This window comes from Triticum aestivum, chromosome 1A, assembly GCF_018294505.1.
Source record: "Triticum aestivum cultivar Chinese Spring chromosome 1A, IWGSC CS RefSeq v2.1, whole genome shotgun sequence".
NCBI lineage: Eukaryota > Viridiplantae > Streptophyta > Magnoliopsida > Poales > Poaceae > Triticum > Triticum aestivum.
This window is the reverse complement of record NC_057794.1, coordinates 275,767,008-275,791,773: the sequence shown is the minus strand read 5'-3', so window position 1 is coordinate 275,791,773 and position 24,766 is coordinate 275,767,008.

Below are 24,766 nucleotides of genomic sequence, written 5' to 3'. Positions count from 1 at the left end.
ATGAGCTGACATCCAGTCCATACCCAAAATGATATTAATATCTGAAGATTTAAGGGCTATCAAAGACGCGAGGAAAACAAGTCTGTCGACTTGGATTTCATTTCCATGGCTTACTCTAGAAGTTTGCCATTTGGATCCCGGAGTTTGAATTACCATAGAGGTTGGCATATCACCGAATGCGATGTTATGCAAGCGAGCATAGTTTTCAGATATAAAAGAATGAGAGGCTCCTGTATCGAAAAGAACAGATGCCGGGTGGCAATTAACAAGAAGCGTACCGAGAACGACGTTGGGATCCTCTTGAGCTTCTTCGGCAGAGATACAGTTGACATGGCCACGTGAAGCGGTGACCGGCTTGGCGTGGAACACTTTCCCTATCGGCTTGCCACGGCCAACAGCTTTAGCAGACTGGTTGGGATTGGTCTGGGGACACTCACGCATATAGTGGCCAGATTCCCCACATTTGAAACAAGTCACGGAACTGGTACGTGGAGGAGCATTGTTAGTTGGACCCCCATAGGGCTTGGCTGGAGCAGACTGTTGAACAGGGCGAGGCGCCTGGAAAGATGGCCTCGGTGTGAACCTGGGTGGCAGGGCGGTGTTGGGTACCCACACGCGGCGCTTCTGAGGACCAGCACCGGATGAGGAACCCATGTCACGGCCATGCTTGCGTGTTGCGTCATAGTCAGTCTGACCAGTTTCAGCACTGATGGCTTTGTTGACAAGTTTCTGAAAAGATGTGCACTCATGCAGACGGAGGTCGCGGCGAAGCTCAGGACTAAGTCCCTTACGGAACCTTGCTTGCTTCTTGGCATCAGTAGACACTTCCTCAGTTGCATATCGTGCGAGATTACCAAACTCCCTGCTGTAAGCATCCACAGAAAGTCGGCCTTGGGTGAAACTGCAAAATTCTTCACGTTTACGGTCCATGAGACCCTCCGGAATGTGATGTTCACGGAAAGCCTCGCTGAATTCAGCCCAGGTAGTGACATGGCCCACTGGGCGCATAGCTCCATAATTCTCCCACCATAGACTGGCGGGGCCTTCAAGATGATATGCAGCAAAGGTGACCTTGTCAGCCTCCGCTACCAGCACGGAACGCAGTTTGTGAGCGATACTGCGAAGCCAGTCATCAGCGTCGAGAGGCTCGACGGAGTGGTGGAATGTGGGTGGATGTAATTTGATAAAATCACTGAGTGACACCACGTTAGTCCTCTGATGGTGTGCTGTGTTCTGTTCAATACGCTCCAACAAACGGTTGGTCTCCCGCTTGTTTCTCTCAGCTTCCATCATAACCTCGGCTAGGGAAGGAGGATGAGGCAGATTTGCATCCCTGACTTCACTGCCTTCGGCCTGCTCTTGAGGAGCAGGTTTAGTGCGCGTGTTGACCATCCTAGGTAAACAAGACAATGATTTAGTCAGGATGATAAAATTCCGACATAGGATATAAAATGTAAGGAATAACTCGAAATGCAAGATGATCATCCGTATGACATGGTAAATACAGAAACTGCTTCTTTATTCCATCGTCATACACACCATACAGGGTTTAGTACAAGACCAAACAGAGTACTATTACGGTGAAAAGAGGATTACATCTCATCGGAGGCATTCCAAGCTCCTATACATTATTTTTCTACACCTCCGGAAAGAGTACAAACTAAGTCATATCCCACGAGTCACGCGGGACGATAGACGACACAGCTAGTGCGAACTAGTGATACTACCACTAACTCAGACCGATCCGTAGTAGTCCTCGTAGAAGTCACCTCCATAGCCTGGAAGCTCAACATGATCATCCGGAAACAGACGATCTCGCGGAGCTTGTGGACCATAGGGGCTAGGATGAGGTCTTGGACCAACAGACGGTGGCCTGCGGGGACCGCGAGGTGGGGTGATGCCTCCTACATCACGCCAACCCATCACGTCTGGCAGAGCAGATCTCACAGGATAGAGATCGCGCATATCTGAATATCCAGCTTGCACCGCCGGTGCGAACCGAGTCAAAGTGGCCCAGTGGTCAGCACGGGTATTGAAGAGCTCTAGCCTCAAGGCCCGATTTTCACGGTCCTTATCCTCGAGCATCTCAGCAGTGGTGCGAGTCCGTGAATCCTCCTGAGTGGGGTCAGCATAGATAGCCTGGAGATACCCTTGTGCTCCCGGAAGTGATCCTGGCATATACCGGAAATCAGAGTCCCGAAATAGACCAGACCTGACTCGCATGATGGTCATCATAGAGTAGGCGGCATCCTGCACAGCCATCTCAATAGTAACCCCGAGTCCATAGGAGCAGTGAAGGGGCTCGGTGGATCCCGGATAAGATGGAAATATCCTGACAGTGCACAGATACTGGCTTTGATTGAAGTCCCGAAATTGCTCTTCGACCGTGTACTCAGGATACCAGTGGTATCCAGCCTCAGTCATTACCCTGACCAACTTGGCAGTATGGCCGGGTACATCTAGGCATCGAGTCAGGCGAACCACTTGATTGAGGTCGCGAGTGGCCATCTGAAAGCACAATCATAATGCAAAGGCATTAGAATTTCTAGCAAAATTTCGGCAGCATAACAGCTGTAAATGCTCAAGAAGGATTTTGAGACATTTGACAAAGGATTTCATACACACTCAACATCATCATATCAAAGTTCTGAGACCATCCTAGCAACATAATGTGGTAAAAGAACTGAACTAGGCTTGTATCCATCATACCTATAAGGTACTACTGATTAGTAACACGTGATCCTGATAGAGAGAATAGATCCTAATTCCTTAACCCCCGGTGGAAGAATGGACTGACTCAGATCAGAATGTCATAAGATAAAGGAGTAAAAAAGAGCCTTACGTTCCAACCCACAAACAATTCCCCTACATATAACTAAAGAATTTCTAGACTCAACATCGACCAGTTTGGCTTGGAGAACCTACAGGCAGTCCGGCTCTGATGCCAACGCTGTCAGGACCCCGACTCGATGTCACATCGATCTAGCCGGTAACACCTCATATCACTTTGCGGCCTCACGCACGGTATCCCCACGGGTGTCGCCTTACCTTTGCCCGGGACCGTTTGCGCCTTTTGGCTCACGTATATGATAGTGTCGCTAGCATCCATATGATAAGGAGCCCGGGCTGACATGACTAGTCGTAAACCCAAAGTGGCACAGACTTACAGGGACAGGCATCCATGACCCAGCTTCGAACGTGTCGGTCATCAACAAGTGGGTCCGGGCTGTAGCACTGGGCTAGCAGGACTCCGGTAAACCGGGCTGTAGCGGGCTAACAGGACTCCGGTACTCAATGCGTGACATTTCCCCGAAGGGACAGACACATGAACGAAGAAGGACACATGCCGGCCAGCCTAAGTGTTCCAGAGCAGTAGCAAGCTACCATGGCTCAGCGGTAACACTAGGAGACATTTCCCGGTAAGAGAGGCTACTAAAGATAAACAACTAGATAGTCAGATCCCACACATACCAAGCATTTCAATCATACACACAATATGCTCGATATGTGCAAATACAACGAAGCATCACAACATGACTCTACGACACAAGTACTTTATTTAAGGCTCAGGGAGCCATACATAACATACACAAAGGTACGGGTCTCACGACCCAACATTCAAGTCATACAGTCATACAAACCAGCAGCGGAAGTAACTTGTCTGAGTACAGACAACTAGTAAAATAAAAGAGGCTTGGAAAGCCTAGCTATACTACATGGTCCTTCACAAGCTCAGGATCACCACCTGGGTCCTTAGCCTACTCGTTGATGTCAACGTCTACATAGAACCCATCAAAAGGGGTTGTAGCGTCTTCTGTAAAAAATGTAAATTATAGCAACATGAGTACAAAGGTACTCAGCAAGACTTACATCAGATCCTACATACATGCATAGTATCAAGAAGGGTTGGTGGAGTTATTGCAGCAAGCCAGCTTTGACTCTTGGCTAGACTATCCTACGATACTCCAACTTGAATTGGTTTTGCGCACACGAGTCCACTACTCACCAATTCAATACGCTACCGAGGATCCGCCTCCGTCTTCCTACGGAAGAGCCATCCTCGGCACTCACACTTATCTTGAGGCTTTTAGTAGTTTCCATTTACTTGTCTATGAACTGTATAGGCAACCAAGTAGTCCTTTACCGCGGACGCGACTATTCGAATAGATTATGATAACCCTGCAGGGGTGTACTTCTTCATACATGTTTCCACCACTTAGCGTCTGCACACGACATGTGCTCGACAGACTTCAAGCGAAAGCCGACGTGGGTGTAGACCACGACCTACCTAAACACTTAAGCCTCTAGTCCAGGTTTATCGCCTATCCAGGTTCCATCCGCAGGGAGTCCGGCCGAGGTTTCCCATACGGCCCCGAACAATGTGAACAGGGTTCCCGAGATACCTAACGGGTATTCGGTACACCCGGCCACGTACCTACCACATAACAGCCCACCCCTACGGTCAGCGCTGTCCACGGCCTCCAGTAGACTACAAACACCAGAAACTACTTGCAACTCCTGGACAGAGAGCTAGGGTGAATAAGAAGTCGAGCGGGGTCATATTTCAGGGCCCAATGCATGGTAGTAGCTGTATCTTAAATCACACATACAGATCTCAGTGCTTAAGGTCGGCTTCAATGAAACAACCCACCATGTACTCCTACATGGCCTCTCATCGATACCTTTACCAAATCGTGTTCACCACACCACTCTCATTACCGACATAATCATTTCACTCTAGTCCATCACCCAGATGAACCAGACCTGACATGACTCTAAGCATAGCAGGCATAGCAAGGTAGGAACAACACATACATATGGCTCACTCAACTCCTACACATGCTAGTGGGTTTCATCTAGTTACTGTGGCAATGACAGGTCATGCAGAGGAAATGGGTTCAACTACCGTAGCACACAGCAGTTTGAAACGCGTTGTCTTAATGCAGTAAAAGAGAGCAGGAGCGAGAACATGGGATTGTATCGATATGATCAAATGGTTGGTTGCTTGCCTGATGGTTCGATGCACTGATACGGTTCTTTGTTAGGGTAATCACGGTACTCCTCGGAGGCAGAACCTGTCGCAAAGGACACCGATACACAACCATCACCAAACAATGTGCAACAATATGATGCATGCATGAAACATGGCAATATGAGTGTGTTGGGCTAATGCAACTGAAACCAGAAGGGTTTGAACCAATTTGAATCAAAGATTCAAATTTCAAACTCAAACATGGCCTTTTAAAGTGCTTTTCCTTGTTCTGCTTAAAACATCAATTTAACTTGTTTGATCATGCATGAAAATAGTACAGATGGATAGATTGGATTTTTCTGATCATTTTTCATATATAATTTGTCCAATTTGGAGTTACAGAATAAAAGTTATGAATTTTTGAAGTTTAAATAATATTCTGGAATTTCCTGATTTAAATTAAATCCAGAAATATATATATTGCGCCAGCATGACGTCAGCATGACGTCAGTGGTCAACTGTGGCTGGCTGGGGTCAAACCTGACGTGTGGGGGCCACACGTCAGTGACAGGGGGGTTTAACAGGGTTAAATTAATCCTAATTAGGAATTAGTGGCGCTGGGGCCCACTGGTCAGTGTCAGGGGGGTAGTTAGTTTAACTAATTCGGTTAGTGCTAATCCTAATTAGCTACAGGGCTGGGCCCACCTGTCAGGGACACAGGGGGGGTCCTGCCGTGGTCAAGGTGGGTCAAACCCACCGGCGACATGACGCCGGCGAGGCCTGAGACGGCGGCGCGATGCGGAAACGCGCTACAGAGCACGGGCGAGGCCGTGCTTGGGCTCGTTGGAGAGCCCTTGCTCCCGCGCGTCGAACGGTGGTGGTGGCCGTGCCTGAGGTGGCCGGTACCGACGACGGCGACGACCGTGGCGGCTGCCGGAGCTCGGTTGAGCTCGGGGTCGAGGCTACAACGGCTGCGGAGATGCGGGGTTGGCACCTACGGCTTCTACGCGGTGCGGTGAGGACGTGGGTGTGCTCGGTTGGGCGCTACGGTGACTGTGGCCACGACGGCGACGAGGCACGGCGGCGGCGAGCTTCGGAGCTCAAGGGGGCGGCAGCTACAGGATGCTAGGGACGACGGGGCAAGGGGGAATCGGGTCAGTGGCTCACCGCGGAGCTGCAGGGATGGTTAGCGGGCTCGGGGACGGCCGGAGTGCAGAGAATCGACGGCGATGATCTCCGGTGGCCGAGGAGGGGAACGGCGACGTGGGCGGCGATGCAGGGCTTCCGGAGGGGCTCGACTTGGTGGGGAGGAAGAGGGGGTCGAGGCGGAGCTCCTGAGCTCAGCGGAGGGGCGAGGGGTGGCCGGTGACGGCTGCTATGGCGAACGGCGGCGATGGTGGTGTTCGGCCGTGAGAGAGAGAGCGAGGGAGAGGAGGGAGGAACCGAGGGAGAGTGAGAGAGAGCAGGGGGGAGGGCGTGGCATCGTCCGGGGCATCGAGACGAGGAGGGGAGGGCAGGCAGGCAGGCGAGCAGGTGGCGTGGCACGGTGGCGCGCACGCGCGCCGGCCACACTCCCCTCCCTCTGTCGAGGACGAAGATGACAGAGGAGGGAGGCGGGCTGGGCCGCCTGCTGGCTGGGCCGGCCAGCTGGCTGGGCTGCACAGGGAGGAGCCCAGGTAAGCTCCTCCTTTTATTTATTTTCTGTTTTCTAATTTCTGACATTTGTTTTGATTTAAATAATATATTAAATCATTTATTTACCTTATGCCAATTTTTGCAGGAGCTAGATATATTATTCCAGAGCTCCTTTATAAATGGCATAATATTTGGACATATATTAATATATATAAATAATATATTTCCAAAGCAAATATTTATGCATTAATTCCAAATGCCCAAAATAAATACCTATGAGCTCTTAAAAATATTGGTTTGATTTTTATCTCTGTCCAATATTTTCAGAGAGCAACATGAGCATTTTCTTGGACCCTTTTGGAGAAATTTTTATTTGGATCATTTTCAAAAATGATTCTGAGGGTTTCACAGATCCCCATTTCAAGTTTCTGATGAAAGAGTAAACATGATGCAACACTCTAATGCGTGACTAGCTAGGGTGTGACAGAAAAGTCCGAACACTTTCACAAGTGCGGCACCCCGAACTTATAGCATGATATGCATCAGCTCCGAATCATGTCTTTGGTCAAATGTTGGGTTTGCCCGGCTCCTATTTTTTGGTACCTTATGTTCCGCTCTATCGGCTAAGGTAGCGCTAGGAGAACTACTGCGATTGTGCCCCGGTTCTGCCGGGCCGAGCACCTCAGTAGAGAAAGCCAAAACTGACTATCATGATAAGGCGAGAGACTGGTCGCTGTTCGGCGAGGTTTTTCGAGTCCCTAAAGACTTATGCCGCATAGGGCGAGGGGCCAGATCCGTCTGGCTTACAGGTGTGTATCGCGCCCCGAATTTGGCCTTCCGGATACCAGGGGCTTCGCCGAAATTTAAAATTATAGAATTCTATGGCTAAGTGAGAGTGATAAAGCATTATTAGTCCGGTTGCCTTGTTCGTTGTGCTGAGCACCTCCCTCGAAGGACCCAAACATGGGAACAAGAGTGCTCAGGTTTATCCCGAACACCCCAGCACTCGTGGCATGGGGGCAGAAGCCGAGGACTAGCCATCTCTCAGATTGGATAAACAGCCAAACAAAAGGTAATATTTTAAATTCACACAAGCATTGCATAGCGTTTTCATACATACATGACAAAACGAGCAAGTCTCGTTCAAATATTACATTTTGTGAACACTCATCCGCGATAAGACGGGCGCCCGGCTAAACACCCTCGTAGTACATCTCGGGGTGGTGGTGCTCCTTGCCCTCCGGCGGCCCCTCCTTGATCAGCTTCACGGAGTCTAGCTTGACCCACTGCGTTTTTACATGGGCGAAAGCCCAGCATGCACCTTCAATGCAGACGGATCGCTTGACAACCTCCAGCCGTGGGCAGGCATCCACAAGCCGCCTCTCCAGGCCGAAGAAGCTGTTCAGAAGGGCATCGCCAGGCCACAACCAGACTATGAAGCCCTTCATGGCCTGATCGGCCGCCTTATGTAGCTCGACCATCTGCTTCAGCTGGTCGCTCATTGGCACCGGATGTTCGGCCTCAGCATACTGAGACCAGAACAGCTTCTCCGTCGAGCTCCCGTCCTCGGCCTGGTAAAATTGTGCGGTATCGGACACACTGCGGGGCAAATCTGCGAATGCTCCTGAAGAGTTCCGGATCCGGGTAAGTAATCGATAATTTACTTTTACATGCTTGCTTTGCATATAGAAAGCCTTACCCGCTGCTATCTTCTTCATCGTGTCGATCTCCTAAAGGGCCTTCTGGGCCTCTGCCTTGGCCCTCTTCGCGCTCTCACGGGCCGCGGCAAGCTCAGACTCTCGCGTCTTCAAGTCAAGCTCCCACGCCTCATGCTTCGTCACGAGAGCCTGGTGCTCTTGCTGCACCTCGCCCACCCGAGCCTCGTGCCTCTCTTGCTCGGTGCGCTCCTTGGCCGCTGTCTCTTCGGCCTTGGTCAGCGCTTGCTTCAAGGTCGCCACCTCGGCCGTGGCCGTTGGCAAAACATACAATGATCCTGTCATTCTGCAATCGTGTCCTTTCTTATATATACATATATCTATAGACGGGGTATTACTTACCCTCATTCTCCTCGAGCTGCCTCTTGACATGGCCGAGCTCTTTCTTGGACCCATCGAGGTCCTGCTTCAGTACGGCGACCACCGCAGTTAGTGCGGCGGACGCCAGCAGAGAAGCCTGCATATGCATATTGACATACTTATATTAGACTCCTGCGATATTATTTGATCCTCTGTTCGGCTTTCCTTTGCGAACACCGAACAAAGCATCAGGGGCTACTGTCTATGTGGTAATACTTCTACTACATTTTAAAACACTTACCTCGAAGCCTGTTAGAAGGCTAGTACAGGCTTCAGTCAATCCGCTCTTGGCAGACTGAACCTTCTGGATCACCGCACTCATGATAATGCGGTGCTCCTCCTCGATGGAAGCGCTGCGAAGCGCTTCCAACAGATTGTCCGGTGCCTCTAGATGGACAGAGGTCACCGGCACAGGCGTCTCACCCCTCTTAGAAGGAGACAGCCTGCCCGAGCCCGGAACCGCTGGAGGTTCCGGTGCGGTGTTCGGCTGAGGGCCGAACTCGAAGCTCTTAGGGGCCCCGTCCCCTCTGCTCCCGGAGTCCGGAAGGTCGCCTTGAGGCACCTTCGGGACTGTCTCCCCTCGATCCGGTGCCTCTTGAGACAACACCTCAGCATCGTCGGCAGGATGAGGAGAGGTGGCAGTCAGGACTGGATCGCTATCCATGTCCGACGAACCCAGGGAGCCGTCCGATGATACCTTGATATTGGCTCGTGGCGGCCTGCGTAATTATGTTCGGCGATTAGGGAAAGCAATGCGACAAAGGAATCCTATGGGTTACTTTTGTATCAGAATACTTACGATCTCCCCTGGGGCTTGGCCCTGGGCAACCACTCGTCTTCACTTTCGTCGGCGGCGGTGGAGCTGTCCGGAAGGAGAGTCCTTCCCTTCTTGGACCCTCCGGCCTCCCCAGTTGGGGCGGCCTTCCTTTTCTTGTCTGCCCCAGTCGGTGGGGGAGCCTCTTCTTCCTCTTCCTCGTCTTCAGGGGAAGAGTGCGCCGCAGAGTCATCGGACGGTGAGTCCGACGACGCCTAGCGTCGGGAACTCTTTCGAGCTCCCTTGGCCTTCTTGGTCTTCTCCGGCACCTTATAAGGGGCTGGAGTCAACATCTTCGCCAAAAGGGCGTCTGCAGGGCCTTCGGGCAAGGGAACCGGACAGTCGATTTGTCCGGCCATCTTCTGCCAGTCCTGTTAACGGCACGAGAGTTTAGATCCCGCATAGAGTCAATCTATATAAAAACAAGTATCATGTGAAAGGTAAAACAACTTATCGCGCTGGCTTAGCGCTTCGCGCTGAATCCGCGATCCTCAGTAATGGGGGGAGGGACCTCAGTGCTCTTGAACAGCACCCTTCAGGCATCTCATGAGTCATGTCGAAGAACCTGTTCAGAGTTTGGTGCTGCGCCGGATTGAACTCCCACAAGGTGAACTCCTGTTGTTGGCACGGGAGTATCCGGCGGATGAGCATAACCTGGACTATGTTGACGAGCTTGAGCTTCTTGTCCACCATGTTTTGAATACATGTCTGGAGTCCGTTCAGGTCTTTTGAATTACCCCAGGATAGGCCCTTCTCCTTCCAGGAGGTGAGCCGCATGGGGGTGCCAGATCGAAACTCGGGGGCCGCTACCCATGCGGGGTCGCGCGGCTCGGTGATATAGAACCACCCGATTGCCATCCCTTTATGGTTTCCACAAAGGAGCCCTCGAGCCATGTTATGTTGGGCATCTTTCCCACCATGGCGCCTCCACACTCCGCCTAGCGGCCGCCCACCACCTTCGGCTTGACGTTGAAGGTCTTCAGCCATAGACCGAAGTGGGGCTTGATGCGGAGAAAGGCCTCGCACACGACGATAAACGCCAAGATGTTGAGGATGAAGTTTGGGGCCAGATCATGGAAATCCAGGCCGTAATAGAACATGAGCCCCCGGACGAAGGGATGGATAGGGAATCCCAGTCCGCGGAATAAATGGGTGAGGAATACAACCCTCTCATGGGGCCTGGGGGTGGGCATGAGTTGCCCCTCATCTGGGAGCCGGTGCGTGATGTCGTCGGGCAGGTATCCGGCTCTCCTCAGTTTCTTGACATTTCCCTCCGTGACGGAGGAGACCATCCACTTGCCTCCCGCTCCGGACATGGTTGGAGAAAGTTGAGATGGAAGTGAGGACTTGGGCACTAGAGCTCGAGTGTGCGGGAGCGGATGAGAAGAGGAGGAAGAAGGCGTGGATAGAAAGGTGAATCCTTATCCCTTTATATGGGTGGACAAAACTAAGCATCCCCACTTGCCTGGTAAAACTCGCTTATCCCCAAAGCGCCGTAATTGATGGCGCGGTTGGGTTACCCACGCCTGTATTGATGAGAATCCCGTAATAAGGGGACACGATCTCTGCTTTGACAAGACGTGTCAAAAAACTGCCTCGCATTATGTGCGGGGCTGCTTAAAAGAAACGGTTCGAATAATCACGGGGCCATGACGTAACGTCGTGTTGCCAAAACAAGCTAGCGAATTAGATCTGCGAAAACATTATTCTCTCTACGGTGGAATGTGGAACTTATTTTGCAGGGTCGGACACTATCCTCGTATTCAAATTCTTCTGTGATGTATTCGGAGAAGGAACCCGCCTTGCAATGCCGAAGACAACTGCACGCCGGACTCATTATCATTGAAGCCTGGTTCAGGGGCTACTGAGGGAGTCCTGGATTAGGGGGTCTCCAGACAGCCGGACTATCTCCATTGGCCGGACTGTTAGACTATGAAGATACAAGATTGAAGACTTCGTCTCGTGTCCGGATGGGACTCTACTTGGCGTGGAAGGCAAGCTAGGCAATACGTATATGGATATCTCCTCCTTTGTAACCGACATTGTGTAACCCTAACCCTCTCCGGTGTCTATATAAACCGAAGGGTTTTAGTCCATAGGACAACAATCACAACATACAATCATACCATAGGCTAGCTTCTAGGGTTTAGCCTCTCTGATCTTGTGGTAGATCTACTCTTGTAACACCCATATCATCAATATTAATCAAGCAAGACGTAGGGTTTTACCTCCATCAAGAGGACCCGAACCTGGGTAAAACTTCGTGTCCCTTGCCTCCTGTTACCATCTGGCCTAGACGCACAGTTCGGGAGCCCCTACCCGAGATCCGCCGGTTTTGACACCGACAGTGGGGGTGAGTTGTCACAGCCCTAGAATTTTCTTGTAAATAGTTGCATCAGAGTGCATCATGCATCATGTCTAAATTCCAGTGAAATTTGAATTGAGGGAATTCTCAAGCCTCCAAAAATTCATTTAAGAAAAAGGGGAAGGACCCGTAAAATTGATTCAGTGAAACCAAAATGGCCTTCATTAATGTTTGATAATTTTGGCAAGGGTTTGGATCCAAACCAAAAATAGTGAACATTTTTAAGGAATTATTTTGGCATTGAATTTAAATCACTATTTTATTTAAATTTGGATTTATATTCATATAACTAGAATATATTTTCAAATAACCCTGAAATAATTTATATGCTCGTGGAAAAGTCCAGAAAAACCAAATAAAAATGTTCAGAATTGTTTGGCATTATTCTGGATTTGTTCTGAATTTGAACAGTGGCAAAATAAATTAAAACAGAAGAAAGATAAAAAAGGCAGAAGAGCTTAGCTGGCCCAAACCTACCTGGCAGCCTAGTTGGCTGGCCCAACCCAGCAGCCTCCCCCCTATCATCTTCCTTGTGCCAGCCGGCAGCACGCGTGGCCGACGCACGCCGGCACGCGCCTGGCCACCGCGTGCTTGCCGCCTTGCCCCGGACCGACTTGAAACGCCACGCGCCCCCCTGAATCCCCTCGGCCTCCCCCTCACTCACTCATCCCCTCCCCGTCTCTCTCTCATGCGAACGCCCGAGCGCAACCGTCACCACCGCCACCGTTCATCGTGGCCACTGAGCTCCCCAGGAGCCGTTCTCGTGCCCCTGTGCTCCACCCCAACCCCACGCACCTCTCCACCAAGTAACGCAAGGCCATACGACCCAAGGATGACACAACGACCTTTCTTCCCCGTCCATGGCCATCGGATGCTGCTATCTGATTCGCTGTTTCCGCCACCGCGATCGTCACTGCCACAGCTAGCAACCTCGCCTGACCCAACTGAGCATGTAGTTGTGCTCAACGTGCTCACAGGAGGCCATAGCACCGCTTGACTTGCTCTTCCGTACACCGTAGCCTCGACCCTGAGCTCACCTGAGCTCCGGCAGCCGCACAACTCGACGCCGATAGGGATTCCGGCCACCTCAAAGCCTTCCACGGGCTCCCGTGGATGGTCGCGAGGATGGGCTTCCCTCTGGTGCCTTCAGCGCATCCAGCTGACGCCCGTAGCACTGCCCCGAGCAACACCAGCGAGCCACCGCCACGGGATTTCGTCAGCGACGACTAAACGCAGTTTGTTGACTTGGCGTCATTAGATTAGGTCAATCACGTGGTTTACATACACCTATGCAGTTGACAGACCAACCCCAGCCCCTAATTAAACCGTGTCAATCTCTGCTTAGTTTAACACTAAACCCCGTGGGCCCATTCTATCAGTTTGACCTGGCTGATGTCAGCTTTGGCCTGGCGCACGGGTCATCCTCTATTTCAGCCACTGTTTCACTGACGTGTGGACCCCGCACGTCAGGTTTGACCTGGACCAGCCCTATTGACTTGCTGATGTCAGCATGATGCACTGATGACGCAATAATCATTTTCCTAGATTATTTCTAATTCTAAACGATTTGGAAATTCCAGAAAAAGTTTAAAACTTCTAAAAATCATAGCAAATCAACCGTAGCTCCAAATGAAATAATTTATATATGAAAAATTATCGGAAAAATCCAATCTTTCCATCTGTACCATTTACATGGATGTTTGAGCAACTAATGTCTGCTGATCAGGTCAAATCAATTAAATGGCATTTGAATAATCACATATGGAGTTTGAATTTGAATCTTGTATTCAAACCAACTCCATTTAATTTGTTGCTAGCTGCATTAGCCCAAATCACAGCATATTGCCATGTCATGATCATGCATCATATTGTTGGATTTCTTTGATTGCATTCTTTCTCTGTTGCCGGTGTTTGTTCCCCCTCGGTAGAAGTATGTTCCGACGATGAGTTCGATGACACCGATGAAAATCTATATCATCTTCAGAAGTGCCAAGCAAGAAAAAACCCCTTGTTCATTCCGATAAGATCCCACTCTCTCGCTCCTTCTCTTTTTTACTGCATTAGGACAATAACATGTCAACTCTTACATGCTGCGGTAGTTGAACCCCTTTCCTCTGCATGACCTATCTTTGCCACAGTAAATAGTTGAAACCCACTAGCATGAGTAGGATTTGTTTGAGCCATGATGTGCCTACTCATTCATGCTTGCTTGTTATGCCTGCTATGCTTAGAGTTGTGTCAGGGCCAATACATCTAGGATGGATTGGAATGGTGTGAACATGTCCAACTATTGAGAGCTAACTGTGTCAACATGATTTGGTAAAGGTAGTGGTGAGAGGCCATGTAGGAGTACTTGGTGGGTTGTCTCATTGAAACCGTCCTCAGGAACTGACTTGAGTTCTGTGTCTGTGATCCAAGACAGTTACTACCACACATTGGGCTCCGAGTTCTCCAGGCTCTCTCGACTTACTAATCAACCCGATCTCTGTCCAGGAGTTGCAACTAGTTTCTGGTGTTTGTAGGTAGTGCTAGTAGTCTACCAAGTGGCACCCGATATAGGTGGGCTTGGGACAGACTAGGTGCAGTGGCACGGTGTACCAAGTGGCACCCCGATGGTGGGCTTGGGAACCCTGCTCACATTGTTTGGGACCGTGATGGAAACCTCGGCCGGACTCCCTTGCGGATGGAACCCGAATAGGCGATAAACCTGGACTAGAGTCTTACGTGGTTAATCAGGTCGTGGCTGACACCCTCGCCAGGCTTCCGCTTGAAGGTTGCCGAGATACATGACGTGTACATGGCGGTAACTGGCGAGAGCGTGTGTGAAGAAGTACACCCCTGTAGGGTTAACATTATCTATTTGAATAGTCGCGTCCACGGTATAGGACTACTGGGTTGCTTGTGCAGTTCATAGACAAGTGAAAGTGGATACTCTAAAATGCGCAAGATAAGCGTGAGTGCTATGGATGGCTTCTTGTAGGGAGACGGGAGTGGATCCATAGTGGTGTATTGATATGGTGAATATGTGGATTCATGTGCGCCACCTCAAAAGAGTTACTTCCAATCGTAGTACAGGATAGCCACTGAGTCAAAGCTGGCTTGCTGTAGTTAAACTCCACCACCCTTTCTTGATATTGATGCATATGTAGTTAGATCTGATGTAAGCCTTGCTGGGTACATTTGTACCCACGTTTGCTTAATTTATGTTTTTTGCAGAGAGACTTCAGCCTCACTAGTAGTTCCGTGTGGACTTCGACATTTAGCTTGTTACCTCAGCTACGATCTTGTACCCTTCGGAGGGTCTTGTAGATAGTCAGGCTTCACAACCTTTTTCATTTGTAGTTGTCTGTACTCAAACATATTATGCTTTCGTTGCCTATATGCTTTGTATGCTAGGTCATCAGACCCATGTTTCTAATATCTGTCTCCTCGGAGCCTATTTAATAAATACCTTGAGTCGTAGAGTTTTGTTGTGATGCCATGTTGTATTTGCACATATCGAGCATAATGTGTGTATGCTTTTAAAATGCTTGGTATGTGTGGGATCTGACAACCTAGTTGTTTATTCTTGGTAGCCTCTCTAACGGGGAAATGTCTCCTAGTGCTTCCACTGAGCCATGGTAGCTTGCTACTGCCCCGAAACACTTAGGCTGGCCGGCATGTGTCCTTGTTCGTTCCTGTGTCTGTCCCTTCGGGGAAATGTCATAGGTTGTTCCTTTAAGTCCTTGTAGCTTTCTACGACTTGGGTTCAAACGTTGATGATCGACATGTTCGTGTTGGGTCATGTATGCATGTCCCTATAACTTAGCGCCACCTTGGGTTTACGATTAGTCATGTTGGCCCCGGTTCTCTATCATATGGATGCTAGCGACACTATCATATACGTGAGCCAAAAGGCGCAAACGTTCCGGGGCCAGGTAAGGTGGCACCTGTGGGAATACCGTGCGTGAGGCTGCAAAGTGATATGATATGTTACATGCTAGATCAGTCTGACTTAGGATCAGGGTCCTGACAATGCGTTCTTCGTATAAATTAGGCAATGGGATCTCTATGGAAGACATTGACCAAAGTAGATTGTGCCAAGTAGATGGTATCTTTGTATTTGCATTTTGAACAAATATTGATGGTCTGTTTTTCTATCATATTAATTACTACACTGGGTTCAATTTGTGATGTTTGAAAGTCAAATTAATTTTCACATGGGAAGCAAAATGACAAAATATAATGCAATCTAGACTTTTCACTAATCATACCACAAATAAGATGAAAAGGCAGGCAATGAAAAGAACTGGTTGGTTTATTACCTAGAGCTTATATTCAAAGGTTCTTATTTTCTTAGGATAACTCGAAATAACTGTCCCTAAGAAACTTGGCCAATAGAACTGACATACAAATAACATGTCACAATGATTGCAATGGAGGACCAATTCTTTTGCCAGATTCTCCCAGAATCTTTGCACCCCATTTGTTTTATAATCCTATCTAGTTAGGGTCTAATTAGGTAGGATTGTAAAACAAAGGGGGTCAAAGATTCTAGGAGAAGCTAGAGAGGGGAAGATTCTGGGAGAATCCTACAAAAGGACTGGGCCGGAGTGAGCTACCATAGCACACTGTATAGGCTCACCGCTGCCTCTCCTTTTTTTGCGATGTTACATGAAATTGCCACATACATCTTGTACGTTTTCATTGTGTAACCCTATATACAAGTTGACACGGCTAATTTCAGACATCTCTACATGATAATACATTGCATATCCCTTGCACATATTTAAACCACCAATTGACGATTGTGTGCGTAGCATAAACTAGCCATGACTCTGTATACTGGACTAGCAGGCACTCTAAGGGAGCCTAGTGTAGTGCACTGGAATTCCTACATGCCACTTACGATTTTGTGTAATGTACTACCTCTGTTCCTAAATATATGTCTTTGTAGAGATTCCAGTATGGACCACATCCAAATGTATATAGATGCATTTTCAAGTGTAGATTCACTCATTTTGCTCTGTATGTAGCCTATAGTGGAATCTCTAGGAAGACTTATATTTACGAATGAAGGGAGTATCATGTATGACATCTACATATCTAATTTAGCAGCCAGTAGTAGAAATCATTGTCTGCACAAAGGGATTACTGGTCAAAAATCCTAACAAAGCACGCTGGAAGGCACACAACAATACAAGAGAGAGAGAGACGCACTTACAAGATCATAGCAATGCCTCAGTGCAGGATCTTGGTTAGCCAAGATGTTAGATCTAGAAGAAACATCGTCCTTGTAGTTCTTGCGAGCTGCATAACATGTAATAGCGACCTGTTAGTATATTTGAAGTACATCGGGCAGGTGATGCTGGACGGGTTTAAAGGTGACAAGTACCTAGGCCGTGGTGGGTGCTTGGCATCTTGCCAAATGGTGCGAATCAGGTTAGAAACGTCAAGGGTGATGACGCTACGCTAGCTGTCAGGGTCCGGTAAGGAGATCTATAACCGTTGAGTAGGGTGTTTGTGGAGAGGCTCTGGTAGGGTGGACTACGGTGTGGGCAAAGCGGATCTGAGGCGGTGGATGAGGGCGTTGGTGAAGCTGCTCCGATGGTTGGGTTCAGGATGGTGTCGATGATGCGGATCTGCGGCCGTGGGTGGGGCGTCAGAAGCTGCTCCGGTAGGTTGGACGAGGGTGAGATGAAGCGGATCTAAGGCCATGGACTTGTGCGTTGGCAAAGCGGCCCTGGTAGGGTTGAGAGTGGTATAGGCGAAGCTACTCCGGTAGGGTTGATGATGGTGTCGGCGAAGCGGCTCTGGTAGGGTTGAGGAAGGTGTCGGTGAAGAGGATCAGAGGCTGTCGACGGGGGGCCTCGGTGGGGTGGCTCCGGGGGGTGTGGACGAAGCGTCTCCGGTGGGGAGTACGAAGGAGCCGCTGCAGATGCGATGCAGTTGACGAGAGTACCGATGAAGCAGATCCGACGCCGTGGACAAGGCCGACACTAAATGGGTTGTGGTACAGTGGTGGATAAGCACTCTACTTGTTTCTAGGGGAGGTGGGAGGGGTAGATGCGGCCGCAGAAGCAGATCCGACGAGGTGGACGCCGCTGGCAGTGAATGGGCTTTGGTACGCCAGAGGATGAGCAGTCTAGGGTTTCAAGAGGGGAGGGGCAGAACGGCCGATGAAGTACGGACGATGTGATGTAAGATGCTCTGTGGAGTTAGTCGCTTTTGCGGGAGGGGGAGAGGAAATGGGGGTTCCGTGTGGTGGGGGGAACCGGAAGTTACCAAAGCAGCCCCGACCTATTATGTAAATGAGGGCCATATTGTAACTGCTGTTCTCCGTGCACCAAGGACAAAAGGGGAACTTCACATGCTAAAGACTAGGTGGCAGAAATTTTAGAAGGAGGCGGGAGATTTTGCCGCCCGCGGGACCGTTCGTATCCAGTTTCAACTAATTTTGTTCAGTGCTAGTTGGAAGGTCATGCAAGGCTATGTACACGGGGCACACGTCAATAGTTAATAACTGGTGTGAAGTCCACCCAAAAAAAGACAATAACTCGGGATGATGCACCGATAAATTGGATGTTCACATGGGCGCGGCCAATCGTACGGGTGTAGAGGCGCGTTCACAAAAAGGGATCAAACTCTCAGCCTATGTATTTCTCGTGTAAATAGATAATTTAGTGCCATTGGCTATTTACTTGAAACCTAATGCATTGACGTGTTATTGTAGAGGCACACAAAAAGAAATGGATATTGTAGTCCCACAAAATAAATGGATATTGTAGCCCGCTACTTAAAAGTGTTACCTCATATGATTACATAGCCTCCATTTCATAAATTGCGTACCCGTTGAATTCATATATGAGTATTACATATATTACTTCATAATAGAACCTTAAATCATCCAAGACTAATGAATTTGAATGCAAGACTAACAATGGTGCATGTACATGATAGCTACATTGGTTGTTTGAAAAACATCACTGTAACTTTGGCATGCACAATTGAAAAGGATTATTTAGAAAAATGTGATATGTGAGTGTCGAATCTTTATAGCGTTGAATCGATATTGTATCTTTGGCCACGATACGAATTAGATATTGATTTACGTTCAAGCGATGCACGTCCATGATCGCTAGTTAGTGGTACGTGAATGAATTGTGCAATCTCTCTCACACGCGTACATATCTCATTTCTCCGTGGGCGTCGGAATCACACACGTGCGCTTCATGTATTTCTCTACCTCCGTCAAGGTTAGAATTCGTCTTTCTACCCCGTCCTACAAGTCTCTCTCACAGAAATACACACGCTCTCTCTGTCGAACACGCCCACCCCTTTAATTCCACCCACCCACCACCACTAATGTCTCAAAGTATAATTATGTCTCTCACACATATGCCTAAGGTTAACTCGAGTCCCGGAACCAGATGAATACATACAATGGGATTATAGCAGAGCACCTTTTGTTTTGAGATTTCGCTCTCTCTCTATCTCTCTCTCTCACACGCGCGCACACACACACACACACGCGCGTGCGTAAACATTGTTTCTCTCTTCATTTTTTTCTAGCAGTTGCATGCACACCGCTTGTTTATCTCCATGATGCTTTAAGTATGCCTCCACACATGCTATCTACCTATCCCTTGATATAGATATGTGTCACACAAACTCCATCTCCCTATATCTAAGTGTCACTGCCCTCCCCCCACACCCACACCCACACACACTTCCCCACACCGAAGGTGTAGGGTGACACCTCGATCTTGATACTAATCTATCTACTGGCTTCTCTCTCAAACACACACACAATCGCTAGTTGTGCCTTTGTGCCTACCGCGTGCACACTCTCGATACGTCTTTCTCTTCCTCCGTCCTCCCCACTCCCACCCCAACAATGACAGCAATAGGGTGACAACTCTATCTTGATCTTAACCTATCAATTGGTTTCTCTCTCAAACACACACACACACATGCTAGTTGTGTCTCTGTGCCTCGCTCACACGCACTCGATATGTCTTTCTCTCTGTAGCCCCCTCAATATGTAGACTTCTTGCACACACACAGCTATAGTGACGATGACGCTGAACCCAGCATGCCTTGTTTTTACCGGCGTCATGTGGTAGTTTTCACCCTGTTTTCTGTTAATTAACAAGGTAACCTTTTCTTTGTTACTACTAGTGAATCTGAGATCATTCGGGGCCGACATAAAATATATCACTTCAACCCAATTCTCGCAGTAACTATTTTAGAAGAAACTAGCTAGATGCCCGTGCATTACATGGAACATCAAGATGCATTTGTATGAGTAGTTTATCTTGTGAGAGAAAAGGATGAACGAGGGAAGGCCTTATTTGCAAATGTGGAGAGGGGTGTGGGTAACTTTTTGCAAAATTGCCATAGTTTCCTTCCCATCCGTTAGATATAAATCCGAAGGCCTATATTGCAGGATGGCAGGCATGCCATCATCACCAACTCTGTTTTCTACTCCCTCCGTTAGGAACGGAGGGAGTATAAGAGTAGACATAGAGATATATATCTAGCATCATCGACAATCAAAATGTGTTGGAATGGTTAGTGCCAGATGCTCGCAACACGATGACCTGAGTTCGAATTCTGTCTTTAACTTTAGATTTTTATATTATATATTATTTAATATATACTTCTTCGCTACTGTACTGACAATGGAACCCACAGAGTATTTAGAATACAAGATTAAGGATGGATTTGTTTCTTTTTAACTTTCTATACGAAGCTGTAGCCATCCTGCAAGTCAAGTCTACACTATACATGCAATTAACTTTTTATAGAGGAAAAATCATACACCTAATTAACTCAAATGGTTTGGATGTGACTATTATTTCCAGCATAAGAGCACCTCCAACGGCAGCCAGCAAATTTCCTCCCGCTTCCTTCCGCGAAGGACGACATCCAACGCCAGCGGCATACATTTTCAAAACTCTAACCAACCATATGAAATTCGTGCAAACATAGACTGATTTGATATAAGCTTCAAGGATTTCATATAAAAAGCCGGATCTTCATATAAACAAGATGGATTTTGTTAAATTTACATGAACTAAGAGGTGCTAACCCAGCTCTTGTGGTATAATTAATACCTAATCTGAATTACCGCCTGCGGATCCCTTTGTCTTCCTCATGTCCGGCAGACACTTGCGGGGTTGACGAAGGTCCTCGGAAGAGATGAAGCAGAAAAGAAACCACCTAAATACGAGTCATCGCCTCGGTGGTGTCCTTCATGGAACCCAAGTGGCAGCTGCCTCCCTTGTTCTACTTATCCTCGATGATGGCGGCGGACACGGAGAATCTAGCCACTGACTCGTCGCTCTCCATGCACCCGGCTTCTGTCTCTACTTGCATGGCGCTGCCGCAGGCACGGGAGGCGCGCCCACAGACATGGGACACGCTGCCACCGCAGACACTGGTGGCGCAGTACGGCGCGGCAGCGACGACGCCCATGTCGCCGTGATCGCCGCCGTGCCGGCATGGAGCAACTCGCCACTCTTCATCGAGCTGAACTTGAGCAGCGAGTTGCTGAACCATGCGCCGGCTTGGGGCGGCAACTGGCTCCGTCGGGCCAAGTGTAACGCCCTCGATGCGGCTATAGCTCCCACGTGTCGAGGCACGACTTAGAGACATAACCGCACTGAAAGCAATGTTGCAAGTCAGGCAATCATTACAACATCCCATGTAATATATAATAAAAGGGGGAGAAACATAGTTGGCTTACACTTGCCACGTCACATCAAAGTACATAAATAACATCCATCATACAAACACTCATGGCCCGACTACGGTGCCAAAATAGAAGAAAACCCAACATGCGACAAGGCCCTGAATCGAACCCCAACTAGGCACCACTACTGATCATCAGGAAAAGACACGTAGTAACGCTGAGAGTCTTCGTCGAACTCCCACTTGAGCTTGTACTCATCACCTGGGGCGGAATCACCTGGACCTGCATCTGGAGTTATAGTATCTGTGAGCCACATGGACTCAGCAATCTCGCACCCTCGCGATCAAGACTATTTAAGCTTATAGGAAGGATAAGGCAAAAATATGTGGAGCTACAGCAAGCGACTAGCATATATGGTGGCTAACTTATACGCAAAAGAGAGCGAGAAGAGGAGGCAAAGCGTGAGCGAGAATCTAGAAGGCAACCTGCGCAAACATTACTCCAACACCGTGTCCACTTCCCGGACTCCGCCGAGAAGAGGCCATCACGGCAACTCACTCAGTTGATTCATTTTAATTAGTTAAGGTTTAAGTTATCTACAACCGGGCATTAACAAATTCCCATCTTCCCATAACCGCGGGCACGACTTTCGAAAGTTCAATCCCTGCAGGGGAGTCCCAACTTAGCCCATGACAAGCTCTCACGGTCAACGAAGGAATAGACCTCCTCCCAAGACGTTCCGATCAGACTCGGTATCTCGGTAACTCAAGACACTTCGACAGGTTAAAACAAGACCAGCAACACCGCCCGAATGTGCCGACAAATCCCAATAGGAGCTGCACATATCTCTTTCTCAGGGCACACTTAGATGAGACATCCTACGAGTAAAACCAACCCTCAAGTTGCCCCGAGGTGGCCTCGCAGTCTACCCGGTCGGACCAACACTCAGAGGAGCACTGGCCCCCGGGGGGGGGGGTTAAAATAAGATGACCCGCGGGCTCCGGAAACCCGATGGAAAAAGAGGCTAGGTGGCAAATGGTAAGACCAAGGTTGGGCATTGCTGGAAAAGCTTTAATCAAGGCGAACTATCAAGGGGTTCCCATTATATCCCAATCGCGTAAGGAACACAAAATCCGGGAACATAACACCGATATGACGGGAACTAGGGCGACAAGAGTGGAACAAAACACTAGGCTAGAGGCCGATCCTTCCACCCTTTACCAAGTATATAGATGCATTAAGATAACATGGCATTATAATGATATCCCAACAAGTAAATAAAAGATGTTCCAACAAGGAACGGCCTCCAATCTTCACCTGCAACTAGCAACACTATAAGAGGGGCTGAGCAAAGCGGTAACATAGCCAATCAACGGTTTGCTAGGACAAGGTGGGTTAGAGGTTTGACATGGCAATTGGGAGGCTGACAAGCAAAAGGTAGGCATCGTAGCATTGGCATAGCAAGAGCGAGCAAACTAGCATAGCAAAGATAATAGTGATTTCGAGGGTATGATCATCTTGCCTGCACAGTTGTCAGAGTTGACTGGATCCTCACAAGCAAACTCAACGGGCTCCTCGGTAGTGAACTCGTCTCCCAGCTCTACCCAACAAGACAAACAAGCAACAAGGATACAATCAACCACGTGCAAGGAACAAGCGATACGATGCAATGATGATATGCTATGCGGGATGCGATGCGGGATGCAAAATGCAAGATATGACAGGAAATGCATGAACCTGACCTCAACTTGGAATTCCAAGGGTGCCACTGGAAAGATGAGATGAAATCGCTTGAAAATGATATAAAGATCATCGGAATCGGAGTTACGGTTTGGAAATGGCAAGCGTTTTAAGAATGGCACCGGTCTGCGATTTACAGCAAGTAGGCATCTAAATGCAATGAAATGAACATGCTACAGCCACCAAACATGACAAAAAAATACATGGCAGGGATGCACACAAGATGCTTAACAAAAGACTAGCACTGAGCCACGGCCAATTCATCCATTATGAGGTTCAAACAAGCATGGCAAAAACGCAAATGCAAAACAGATTCCAGACTTTGTGAAATTAACACTTGTCTGAAATTTCAGATCACGAAGCCCTCTTCGGAGCAGAAAAACAACATGATACATGACCTGATTAAGACAAGTAAGAACATGGCATGGAGCTACTCAACAAGCTTAACAAAAGACCCAAAGTGACCTGGGGCCAAAAGGGTTCACAAAATATACTAACGGGCATACGAACATAGCTAAAACACAATCAGTTTTCAGACTTAGTGAAAACTGAGACATGCTGAAATATAACTCACGAAGGCATGTGAACGAGCTCGATGCACTCACTACGGTGCAAGTCATGGTAATGCAAGCATACATCCATTAATAAGGCACAAAATGCTAGCTAGACATGGCAAGAACAATGGCATAGCATGCATGGATCAGCTACAATAGCATCGGCAAAATCGCAAACGAGTTGACGATCTGCCCAGATTCACCATGAAGCAAAAGTAGAGCTCGATTGACTCAAGCTAGGATGCTCCAAAATTGCAAACAAAGACATGGATGGATAGAGCATAACATGATTAACAAAACTCCTTTACTGATCATCCTCAAACAAGGCACGGATCACTAGGAAATAGCATGAACATATGGCATCATGAACTAAATAATCCCAGACTTAGTGAAAACAACTAAGTCTCTGAAAACAGATTTCCCGGGTGCCTCTCTTTGCAAGCTTGCACAAGTCACCACACACATCCTAAAAATGCATGGGTTGCACCTCTGGAAAGAAGATAAAATCCTTAACAAAACATATGAAGGACTCACAGGCATATCATGCACACATTAATCATGGCAAAAATGACAAAGCCTAAGATGAACTAGCAGATCTGACAATTAAGTCACGAAGCCTCCTTCTAACAGCATTTTGGGCATCAAGATGAGCTCAAATGAAAATGATGCAATGGAATGAAATGATGTACTCGTCGAGGCGAACATTTTTATATACTATATGTCCAAATCGGAGCTACGGATGCAAAGTTACGGCAGGTCAAAGTAGGCATAAAAATTAGGGTTCGGAGGAGAAAAAGTCAACCGTGAGGAGTAGATCTCAGATCTGGCACTGTTCACGCACGGAATTCGAGGCTCGCCGGAGATGAACTTGAAGCTCGCCGGTGATGGAGACTTCGCCGGATCCGGCCGGTGTGGACGCCGAGGCGGCCGGAGAG